The following is a 13,369-nucleotide window of genomic DNA, read 5'->3' as shown; positions in this document are numbered from 1 at the left end:
CTCCTTCGACCCAGTTGTATATATGTTCTGGTTCTAGTTTTTTCTGATTTGAGTTATAATTTTCTAAAACTGTGGTATATGAATGCGTGGGAAAAGTTATTTCTGTCAAATCAGAATCATTGTCTCTATTTTCAGTGCTGCTTTCATTCTCAGATATACTATCATCCGAATTACAAGAATCAGATTCTCCCGAATTATCAGCATTCGGAATAAGAGAAACCGAAAAATAATCATCTTTCTCTTCTACCTCTGTATAACGATTCCTGCGTGATTTTTTTGGAGTATCCAAACTTGAGATCTCGGTCGAGAAAGTTTTCATACGCTTTTTTGACATGATAGATGTTGAGGTGAAATAATATATAATAAAAGTAGTCAAACTATTCAGCAGGTCAGAACAGAGTACTTATCATACGCCCAGTAAAGTTGTTTGGAACTTATGAGTTACGCGCTCCACTTCTTTTGTGAGATCTGTCGCCACCTATTGGTGATCAGAAGATTCTATGGATTATATTTCGCGGCTGTTTCAAAATCAACTTTGCAGGGACCGATTATCCTGAGCAATATTTTGGAACCGCAGGAATATACTTCTATGCTTAAACTTAGAAAATTTGATAGAAAAAAAGTGTTTCGAATCACTCAAACAGTACTTGTGAATTTTTTCAGATTATTCGGAGATTTTTTTCATTTTTTTGCATGAAGTCATTTTTGAAAAAATCCAAAAATGTCTCTAAAAATTCTCAAAAAAATCAGAGGTATTGCTTGGGTTATTTCCAGCACTTTTGCTTCCATAAAATTTTTTCTTAAAGTTGACCATTTCGGTGTAAAAAAATCATGAAACTTGAGCTTGGCCATAGATTATTTCAGGCGCCATATTGGATCCGCCATGTTGAAATTAATTTTTCTATGTATGTATCTTTTTAGTTCAAGTTTCAATTACACCATTTAAATAGGTTTTACATGAAAAGAAAAGGTATTCCACAGTGAAAATCACCGTAAAAAGAAAAAAACAGTCCAAAAAAATGCGATTTTTTAAATTAAAACAACAAAATCAATGAATTTTTAAGGTTATTATGTATTTCTATTGGTGCCAAACGAAAGAGGGACCTCAAAAACACCCCAATATGCATCTCGAATAAGTTTATTTTTCATTCCTGTTAAGTGGCACATAATTGAACTTGCAATATAGGAAATCTGTATTTTAGGCGTTAATGGGTTGAAATAACATGGGGAAGATATTAGATTTCTTTTTCTCTAAATTTGCTTCAACGTCTAGTTTGTTGAATAAACGCTGTCCAAAATCATTTTTCTGGGACACGTTTTCTATACTCAATCCGTGAGAGACTCTGACTTCAGTCACATAAGTAATTATAACTAGAGAACGGATATTACCATTTGTTCGAAAAGTGAACACGATGTTCTCAAATATATAAAGATCATTTAAAACAAAAAATGAAAATGTTTGACCATCTAGTTTCGGATTAGTCGTCTTTCAAAAGTAATAATTTGCGCGTGACACTGAACGTGGAGGAGAGTGATTGTGACGATGTGGCAACGATGTCAGGCGGCAGCGGGCAATATGCGCGCGAAATTTAAATCGATAGAGCCCAAGTTTTCTGTTTTTGGCAAGATGAGGGAAAGAATGTTCGTTTGTTTCTAAACGATTGACAGAGATTTATTGAAATTGTAATGAAATAATGAAACATAAACTTTTATTATAGAAAAACAAAGTATTAACGAAGATTATTCATGAAATAACGTCAACTCAATATTTTTCGATATACTTGACAGTTTTAAGTTAAACCTGCTTTGCAGGCGCGCTATGATTTTATCAATAATTTTTTTCATTTTGGTGACGCGTGGTTTTTTTGCAGTTGTTTCTTTGGCCATTCATTCTCGAATTGCAGCTTCTCCGCCTGTAGAGTAAACTGTTGTCAGAATTTCGAAATCGAACCCAGCGCTTGCTATTTTTTTTATTATTTCGTCCGAAACTACGCCTTTCAAATTTTGCAATGATGGTGCACAAATTTTCATCAACACTGAGTTTTTATATGGTTTACGGTGAAAACAAAAATTTTCTTTCTTGATAAGCAGATGGCACAACTGCTTTCATATTTGACATCAAATAATGCTTCGTGAAATTCGTCAGTTATTTTTAATTTTAAAGAATCACGCGCCAACGTCTCCAGTTTGAACGTTCCATTTTCTTTCTTTCTTTCAGGTTAAACTTTTCGCGAAATCGCCAAGCTGTCTGAAAATCCCGCAATCTTTTGAAAATTAGCAATCATCCCATTTTCGATAATATACCGAAGCAAATGACCGGAATCGAACGAAACATTATGGGCTACAAAAATGCAAGGTTTGGACGAGAAGTCGATAAATTCTTGAAATGATTCTAAAGCATCCCGCGGTGACATCGACGGGACTCGTTAGCCGTTGAAAAACAGATGTCCCTTTATGAACTTCAGTCCTGTAATTCTGGACGCAGTAGAATCAATAGCTTTTGACGGATCGACATACACACTGAACTTTCGATCCTTAAATTTTGCTACAATTTGTAAAATTTCTGAATTTTTCGACAACCCAGATGTTTTGAGATCGAAATAGATGATGTTGCAGTCATTCTTAGATGAAAAAACATCGGGTAAATTTTTAGCATTATTTCTCAGTGGTACATTAATACTTCTAGAATTTTGAACTTCGATATCCATACCACAATTTCTCTTGTATCGTGTCCGTTCAGACTTCTCCATTGATTTTCTACAAGCTTCTGTCTTTTGAGCGAGTACATTTCGACGTGCTTTACTTGAAGCCAATTTTGCCTTTACCGCTCTCTTTTTTTTCTTCTGGTCCAACTTCTTACTAAAAGATTTGGTGTATTTTCCAGGAGAAAGATTCAAATATTTTGAATTGACGTTCAAAATATACATTTTTCCTTCGTTTTTCGTGCACACGGTACTGGCTAATCTATAATCCGCTGCTTCGCTCAGACTATAACAACAGTTTTCCGGCGTTTTGTGAGCCATCATGTTGTTGAAACTTTCGTTCGGCTGACGTGAAGCGACAACCAAAAATTTAGCAGCGTTGCCCGCATATTTCTCGAATATTTCCGACAATTTTGCGTACAGTTGTACGTTTTGTAGCACTATTTTGTGCGGCTCTTTGCACCACGTTCCACAATTTTCATGGCGACCGAAGAAATGCTCGGGAGTGTTGCAAAGACTTTTGGCTAAGTTGGCGCTGTCCCCTTTCTTTGAACCAAAGTGTAAGAGAAACATTTCTTTAAATGTGGGATAACTTCCTTATCCCCCACTTCTTTGAATTTTTTTCTCAAATCGTATAATGCGCTTATAAAATTTTTCCTCAGATGATTTGCGTCTGTTAATTTATGAACTGACTGAGGATTGCCTTGTCGTACTGCAGCGATTGTTGAACTGTCTTCGTCACTGATAAGCACTTTGACGTTTCATCCAGTTTCTTCGAGGATCGTACTGTCATTGACCAGAGTTTCTCCTACATCAGGCTCCATCGCCTTAGCACTATCAGAAAAGTTTTGTCGGCGATCGTGGTCGGATTTATCATGACTAGCGGTGCAACGTCTGCATTTCCTATCACGCGCTGTAAAATCTAAAACTGCCACTTAGGAATCCGATTATGGTACCATAACCATTTAAGCTATTATAGCTCCGTCCGTTGCCACGTTTGCTCTAACCCATATCATGTGACACGATGATGTTGACGATATTCCCAACGCCTGCATCAAATGTTTTTCTTTTCTCCAAGGCGTTGTCTGTACCTTCAGGGTACTGAACATCAACACTAGTTGAAGCTCTCAGAGACTCCATGAAAGGGAAGATCTCTTGGACTACATCTTTTGGCCTGATTACGGTAGAGAAAAAAAAAGAAAGAGAAAATCTGTAGGATGCTTGAAAAACTATAAAACTCGAAAATTGTCAAATGTTCCCGTTTATTTGTCAACATCCACTACAATTGATAAAAATACAAGTATTTGGTGAAAAACGTCTGTAGGTGAAAAACCAGAGGAAAATCGTATTATACAATTATTCATATACAAAATTCCTATAAAAATAGCTGTAAAATGCTTTAAAAATCTAATAATCAATTTATATAATGAATCCTATTGTTGCAGCTCTGGCTTTCCAATAATTGGTGTCAAAGTACTCTCCAGTTCCCCAAATTAGGAGAAATCATAGTCAAGAGTTATGATAGCGAAATTTTGCACTGCAAGGGAAATCAAAAAATTTACTATAGCGTTGTGGGAGATAATTGACTTTGATCCACCGTCGAGTTTCTTTTTGAATACCAACATTTCCTATTTCAGAATTTTTTCAAAAAAATTGTTGTGAATACAGAGTAAACTATCTACGGCCATCTAACCGCAGCAGAAAATTTTGTAATTTCTTATCTTCCCCGGTATCTACATAGTTTCATGATTATCACTCATTCTGCGAAGAATGTCTTCTCAATATTTCTCACTTACCGTAGCCAATGCTTTTGTTAAAAAGCTTTACTACGCTGAGGAAAAAAATATGAAACTTACATTTCCTGACATAACTTGTCGACATTAGCTATCACTAATTGTTTTTCTTCCTCCGCAGCTTTCCGACATGAGTCTTTTGCAGCAGCTTTTATGGCTGGCCCGATTTCAAGTTTATATCTCTCGTACAGGTTTGCTGATATCGGAGGAACATTCGAACAGGCCAATAGCTTGTTCAAAGCGGTTTCCCCAATGCCGGAGTGAACAGCGCCCAAAAAAATATTTGAGATATTTAGGTTCTACCGGTTCTACTTAACTCATTTTGGATTATCAAATAGCATCCTATAATTCATAAGAATAATCTACTCACCCAACACAGCTTTCGTATTGACGTCGGCTCGATTTTTATTTTCTCCTGTGCCATGCATTTTTCCGGTGTGCACTTGTGTCATCGTTGATCACTCTTCGCAGGGAATATTTAATATACAGTTCAAACCCATTCGCGATTCTTCTACCGTATTCCTCAAGAAAATATCTTTTTTGCATTTGATGCATTTCAGATGGTCCGAAAGATATTGTAGGTCAACAATACGCCTACCGTCAAACGCAAATTTGAGGTTAGGGAGCATCCGTAAATTACGTAAGGTGTTTTTTTTTATTTTCTGTCCCTCCCTCCCCCCCCTTGTCAGATGTCGTGAGATTTGACCTAATCCCCTCCCCCTTCCCCCAATCTCACATGAGATTTTTCAAAATGTGGGTTTCTTACGTAAACACGTTAGATTGTTATTGTAAAAAGAAAACAAAATTTGCTTTGTGCTTTTATTTACGACCAATTAAGACTATTAATCAGTATTGCTGAGAGTTTAATTATAAGTGTAATAAAAATTTAACAATAGAATACTTGAATCGTAACTACTGTGATTAAGAAAAGAATATCTACTCTAATTCAGTCCATGGAGAATCATGCGCGGTCTCAAGAGAGACTATTGGAACCAACATGTCCATATGATTTTCAGTAAAATCATCCACTCCTTCAACTTTGTTATGATCTAACCACTCCAAGCCGTTGGCGCTTGCGCACAGTAACTCATTAGCTCGTCTTGTGACAATCCGTGTGGGTCGTACTTTGCGGAACATACGCGCTTGCTTAGCTGGTGCAATGTGGGCTGCTCGCCTGTGCTCTGCAGCTCTTGTGCTAGATGCAAAGTAAATACCGCATGTACTGCAGCATCTTTTCTCTAAATCATCTCGGACACTTGGGCGATAGAGATCATAAGGCGTGCTGTTGAAGGCATTCAGCGGTTGAATCGGTAGGCAGTGGTGTATAAGAAATGGAGCAAATGACTTTCCGTCATGCTCTTCAAAGTCCGGAATTGTCAAATGTCCATCAACTTGAGTGATAGGGTATGGAGGTGGCAGAAAACGGTCGTGAAGAATCATACGCAGATCACTCCGGCGTGGGTTGCAGCACTTTTGGTCATCGCATTTCACAACCTAAAAGAGAATTAAAAACAATTTCCCTTAGTAACTCTTGATAAAAATTTGCTGATATTCGTGCTCGTTAAAAAATTTAAAAAAAAGTGAAATAGGCACGCATAAAAATTTGATATGAACCAACTGCGATGTACCTGGAGTAAATATTGGCTCTCTCTCACGTGCTCAGTGTACCATTCTTCGGCTGGCAGGACTGGAACGCTGGAAGTGTGATTATTCGGGTCTATATATTTAGCGACTACTTCGTGTCCGTCAATGCACACTGCAGACCATATTTCAGCCAAGATATCCCCTGCCGTTTTGAAATTATCCTTTTCGAGACTTTCGTCTAATGATCTGCCGCTGGAGTGAAGATGCGAAGATGTGAAGATAAAAATCATGGGGAAGAACAACGCCTGTTAGTTCTTGACTGAGTGGAGCCTGCGTCTCTCTACTCTGTTGAATGCGCTCCTGACAGGGGCATTAGTCACAATAAATACTGCGTCTGAATCAGATTGTTTAAAATGCTCTATGGCGTGTGCGATCACTTTGCGATATCGCGGATTCTCGTCAGGCCCACCGTCACTTGAAATTATAAGAACAGGTTTAACTTCGCTGTCTATATTCTTTATAAATATGGAAAAAGTCTCAATTGTTGAAAGAGTGTCCGAATCTTGAGCGTGACTAGTTGCAGTTAACGTAGAGTGCTTGCAACTTCGTGTTGCTATGTAAGTTAGTCCACTATATGAAAAAGCTTGAGTCGTCCCATTTCATTGGGTTTCACTTCACATAAAGCATTTACGCTTGGAATTAATTTGTGCCTCGAAGCAATCACAAAGTCATGATCTGGTAACGACACTTTATAATCAACGTGCATTGATAATGGCGCCTGCTTGTTCGCCGCTGTCAGGCCGATGGGGACGCGGGCTTTGTCATCCTGAGATAAAAAAATTACGGAGTCAGGACCAAGTACTGAGGCTATCGTTTCCAGCGACCTTACGGAGGCCACAGAAAAGCATTGGTCTTTGTGTGCCTTATGATGGTCAGCTTCAGGACGACTCAGCTTCACCGGCACAGTCACCACATGGCGCTTAGCTTCTCGTGTATTTACTCGTCTAGGCAATAGTCGAATATAAGTAGCACTTCGTGAAATAATTGAATCCCAACTTGCTTAGTTTATTTGTAAGTTCTGAAAGCGTATGGACCGTTCGAACTATCTCACAACGACGTCGCTCTTCAGCAGAAGCACCAAACAGGGCTAAATCACTTATTGTTTTTAGCAATTCAGACTGTTCTTCTTCTAAACGTGGGCGTCCAGGGCTAGCACGAGGCGTCAACGACTTCGCTGCGTCGATTATTCTTTGAACATAATTCAATTACTTTTTGTTTTTGATTTTGTCTGTGCGTCATAGAGTACACTCTTTGTTTTTCTTTAAGCTTGAGCTTCTTCACACAAATGTCTATTTCTCGCCGTAAAGTACATGCTCTATCGAATTCAGTGCCGTCAGCTACAAGAGACCTTTCGCGCCTTTCCGTTAAGTCAAGCTCCATATGCAGCTTAGCAATATTTTTCTTCATAGTATCTTTTGCTGGAGTGGGACGTACGTTGGATGGTGTAGTGTTCGACATAGCTTCATCCTCATCATCGCTGATCACAAGAGGCCGATTTTTCCGTTTCGAAGCGCCTGTGAAATGCAGCAAACTTTTATGTAAAATAGGACAAAATGAAGAAAACGTCACCTATAGAAAGAAAGACGTATACTAACCTGCCGGTTGAAGACCAACGTTCAAATTTTGATCTCTTGACTGCTGGTCATTAATCTCATCCTTAATCGCAGATTCCGCGTGTTGAATATTATGATCGTTGATCTGAACCTGACCTGCACATTTCATGTTTGGAACACTCTCAGTGCTCGTCCCAGGCTGAATCAACGAACTGTTAGAGATCTTAGTGTTAGTCTGAAATCGAAGCATCGTAATAGAGTAATGAAACTAATAAATTAAAAAGATAGGTTAACACAAAATTAAGAAATATTGAATTATGTGAAAACAGTAAAGGAAGTGACCGCGCTAATATTTTGTAGTTATGATTTTATCATATTTTATCAAAAGAATTTCACTGCTTCAGTTTTTTTCTATGCTATTGATTGTAACAATAAAGTTTATACAAAACAGTATTCTCTCGAAAAAATATATTCAACCTACCTTTTGAAGGAATGCTAAGGCAGACCGAACTTTTCTCTCAGTGGCTTACCTGAGAAGCCGTTCAATCTCATGTTGAACGTGATGTATTAACTCTTCTTTCTTCGGGAATTTTTGCTTCGCTCTATTCCATAATTTTATCACATCGTCTTGACAGGACTTCTTCGTCTTATAGACGTATCTTTTGACGTATGCGTTACAAAGATCTTGATAACTCATTTTGAATAAGTAATAGCATGCACTGAGTCGAGCAAAACATTTACAAGAATAAACAAGGCAGGTTGGAACCTGTCCGTGTGTCACTGCCACTCAGCTCGTACGCTCTTGTTCATCGAGTCGCGCGTTCGGCTGACGGTGGCGCGAAAACAAAGGACGGGCTACACTGTACCGTAAATTCAGATTAAATCGAGCTATTTGGTATAAAACAAATATGGTGGTTTGACAGATAGTAGATGTATAGCGTCGAAGTATGAATGAAATTATTTTCTTTCGAACGAATTAGTGAGTGATCCTAATCGTATTACGATTACGCTTAAGATTAAATCTTAAGCATGTACAATCTGGATTAAATGGACCAAAATAGTATAATTTTTTTTTCTTTCAATCAGAAAAAAAATTGCGTGATATTTGCCGGGACCCCACCTCTCTCCAACGTAAGATTAGATGAGATTTGACCCGACCCCCTCACCCCCTTAAACACCTCTCGTAATTTATGGACGCCCCCTTAGGCGGGGAACCTGCCGCGTTTTTAGACAGATGCGCTTGACGCATAGCTGCCACGGCTTTCACTTGTTTGTCACGCACTTTTTTCTTAATGAAACGACCCTTTAGCCGTACTCTATCTGACATTTCTTTGAAATTTTATAAAACTGTTGAACTGTTTATAAAAGTTGGGAATCGCGCTGTTGCCGCGTTCAGCGTTGCTATGCGTCTATGTGTGAGTGGCCATTTGTATATGACTGTTCTGTGTATAGGCGTACAGTCTCTGTTGAAAATTTTTACCCTACAGCTGATTCTAGAAATAGGATGTAACTATTCGGAACGGACAAAACATTTGGCTCATATGTATGCCGATAGAACTGCCTTGAGACGTATTCTCACAATGTCAGTCAAATTCGTTTGCAATTTATACTGCTATAGTTTAGAATATGAATAGATCGTAATTTTTTTCATCGAATAATTGCTCAGTCTATTGATTGGCGAGATTTCTCTCGATCGTATATTTTTTCCACATAATTTCTCCACATACTTGTTGTGCAACTGTTCGAAACAATGACTTGCAGACAGTGTTGACGCTGTGCCATTTTGCCATCTTTTGTGAAATGACGCCGAACTTTAAATTTCAAAAGGGCCATCCTGGATCACTACTCCTCGAGATCGAAACAAAACATTTTTTCATCAAGGCGAGGCTCACTACGGACGATAAAAAGCTAGAGTGCGGGAAAGCTGATGCAATGCGGTTCGTACAAGACCGATACAGAGGGTTTAGCTGGGTGAACAAAACTCCGAAGAAATTTTAACGTATTTTTCTCGAAAACGCCTTGTTGGAACAAAATTAAGACCGTGTACCGAATCTCGCTTATGCGCGCATTCAGCGCAAAACAGTATAACGTGCTCTAATTTTTTGAGGTTGTGTTGTCCTTATCCTTCGTCTTGGTTATCCCCAGCAATTCATATATCTAAGTATATTTTTTTATATTTAAAATAATCTTACTATAAAATCATTACGGAGGGAAGCTTTTTGTGAAATGAGTTTTGTTGCGTTGCGGAGAGAGTGAAGTGTCTCTCACGGAATGGCGACTCCGACCGACGAACCGACCACGAGGCACACCGTTCTCCTTTTTCTCCTGTATTATCTCTCCATCCGTTTTGCGTAGTAGAAAAAAAAAAAAACGAATATTGAAGTGAATATCCATGAAAAAATATCGATATACGCTGATAGACCATGACCCATAATTCGATTCGATATTTCGGTATATCGAATTAACGATATCGATATATGTAATATCGAACTGACGTCGCCCGTCCCTAGCTAGTGGTGTCTTCCACTGATATATATATATACACTGGATTGGACTAAGTGTGGTCCCGTCACGCCAATTGAACGGTAGCCATTTTGTACCGATTCTTGTCACTTCAGATATGTATATATATATTGTAACCAATATTTTCGGATAAAGTTGAGGGTAAAACGATAGAACGATAATTGGTTACCCTACGGCGCAGTCACCAACCTGAATAAGTAGATAGAGAGAGATACTAAGGGAGAAAGATACGATTGTTGGGCGCCAGACGCACATGCGTCAAAAATAGATAATTAGAGAAAAAGACAAAGGTAAAGGTAAAGGTAATAGATAAAGGTAAGGTCAGGTTCCACGACGGTTTTGCACAGTTCGCTCAGAGAGACAAGATAATGGCAGAGGGGCGGAGTCGAATCCAATAGATAAAATAAGAAACAGGTGAAGCAGGAATAATATCAAATATATTAAACAAGAAGCGATAAGTTTAATGACAAGCAAGTAGCTGAAGAGATTGCGATACAATTACGATGAATGCGATAATTAAGAATATTTACAGCCAGAGAAAGGTTAAGCGAGAGAGTTAACAAATAACGGAATGTTTTCCGAATAAGCGGGAAATATGCGCAAGCTCGCGATACTAAAGGTAATGATTAATACGGTTTTATGATAGATAGGCAGAACAGAAAAAGATATACTGTACTTAAATTAAGCGGTAAGCAAATAAATCATGAAATATTAGAAGCGATTATAACCACATGCGAAATACAACAATTGTAATAGTTATCACATTACCAGAATGATCAGAAATAGGCAGACAGGGAATTATGAATTACAAGGTAAATTCAAGCAACAGGTCCAGTAGAAAATTATCATAAAATATAGGTACTAACAGATAATACGTAGTCTCTAGTTTGCGGTAAGTGCGAGAGAAAGAGAGATAATATTCGGTACGATAGAAGGTAATTCAAGATAAGGCAAAAAATATTCAAGATAATTAATATGCAACGTACGGCAAACCAAATGGACTACGGACAACTACGATCAGCGATATTAGCGAAGAAAATAGTGAAAAAGATGTTAAGCGATACGGCACAATACTCCAATGTCAAATGAACGACGAGCGGGACCGCGCAGCGATATAAGATCGCTCCCGCGGTACTCTCACTAAGATACGATAATCAACGATAATAGGTAAAGAGACAGATAGAAACTAATCAGAGAAAATATAACAAAATAGCAATGCTCAGTAGCTAAGATAAAAATTGATCCTTTAACGGAACGCGCTGCTAGACAGCGATACCAGACATCCAAATATTCCAGAAGAGAAAGATAATAAAATGAAGCAATAGTCACTACAATGCGTAAGTAATAGTCAACTAGTCGCGATGTTACTTGCAATAAGACAGAGAGAGGGACAAGATAAGAGATAAGAGGGAATAAGGTACGAGCCCAGGTGGCTCAAGCAGACCAACTGCAAGGTAAAGAGGGAAAGAGATGAAGGTAAAAGTACGATGTATTGCAAGTAATCTCGTGGCTTCACAAAATAGAAAAGGAACCTTACTTACGTGAAAGAAGATAGAAACTGGTATAGAATACGATATAGATGCGATAATGATACGAGAAACTTTCTAACGAGAACACGTCTGTTTACTGCGAAAACTGAACGTAGAGTGACGAGATGAGCGATGATCCTGATTTTCATCGAGCTACTGTCACGTGATTCTTCCTCAAATTTGCGGTATTCTAATTGGACCAACAGGTCGCGTAGGTCTGGTCCACGGGTAGGCGGCGATAATCCCATGCCGCTTGTTTTTCTTCTCCCTCGACGACGGGTATCGAGGTATCGGGACGTCGGAAGGTGGTCGGGGATGTTTTCCTTTAGCTGTGCGGTATCGTTGGTGAGAGGGGAGGTAGTACTGCTCATGTGTTGCGATATTGAGGTGTGCGGCAATATTACGTCACCGGTCCTTTGGACTTGCGACCGACTGTAACTCACTCCTTGCTTTACTGGTACTCCCCGTTGCAACTGTTTCGTCGGCGCTGCATCCCGGCCCTCGCTCATTGAAGCCCTCATGCCGGAACGATCTGGTGGTGATGGCCCTCAATCCGGATCCCCACACTAGATCCACCAGATCCACGTGGTCAGCATATCATTAGCCTTTTCCACGCCGCAGTCCTTCGATAGGACGATTCGTGAAGAGAAAACCGTCCTCTATTGGATAGTCAACGACTTAGTAGATGTTAGGGTCGGTTCAGCTCCAGGCTTATCAGTATCGTCGACGGGAGGCTTTGTTGTGTTTTTGACGCACAGCCCTGTACGCCGCCTAACGATGCATCCGAGCGGTAGAAGCATTCATTCGTGGTTTGGCTCCTGGCCGATAAGTCTCAACTAGTTGGAGGTGCTGTTTGTGCATCACGCACGACCCTGTTCGACAACTAGATAGGCATCCATCGGGAGTGGTTTCAGCGGTATTCGTTCGTCTGTAGTCGGTGGTGGTCAATGTTGAGCTGGTACGTGACCCCTGTCAGGCAGTGTCCTGGTATCCTGACGCGAAGGTCTCGCAGATGGTTCTCGAAGAGCATTACAGAATTAGAAAATAGCATACAATTAGCTTAGTAAAGAGAATTCAACTTAACGATAATTAGTCGTTCATTTTTGGAGTATTGGCCCAGACGTGCTTTCGTTATTTTTAGCGATATCTGCACCTAGGGGAATGCGATAATTAAACAAAGTGACGGGGTACGAAATACCACGTCACAACTTTCCCCTCCTTACGGAGGACCGAGGAGGTCCTTTGCCATTAGGAAACCATTATGTTGACTACTTACTTTTGCATGTGACTAGATGATCGTTAGAGATGTTAGAGATAGTTGCGATAGATAGGATTGAAATTGAAAATCCATGCGATACTTGACTTAGTTGAGAGACTTTGGAGTACGGCTTGCTGATTCTTGACAAAACATAGTTTTCCAAGTTCTACTGCTGACCTGATCGGTTGTGAGTGAAGGAAGCGGAAGGATGAGCTAAATTTTTGCGAGGAGGTAGAAAGTTAATTGATTCGATTGCTTGGTTGAAGGGTGTTGTTGCAGAGGAGTCCAGACAATTTATGCTGTATAGAGCGATATTGGAATATTGGCCTCGTGTAAGGTGTTATTCTGGGTAAAGCGACCAAAAAAA

The sequence above is a fragment of the Neodiprion fabricii genome, chromosome 4, assembly GCF_021155785.1.
Source record: "Neodiprion fabricii isolate iyNeoFabr1 chromosome 4, iyNeoFabr1.1, whole genome shotgun sequence".
NCBI lineage: Eukaryota > Metazoa > Arthropoda > Insecta > Hymenoptera > Diprionidae > Neodiprion > Neodiprion fabricii.
The sequence above is the reverse complement of the archived record's forward strand: the minus strand, read 5'-3'. Positions refer to the sequence as shown.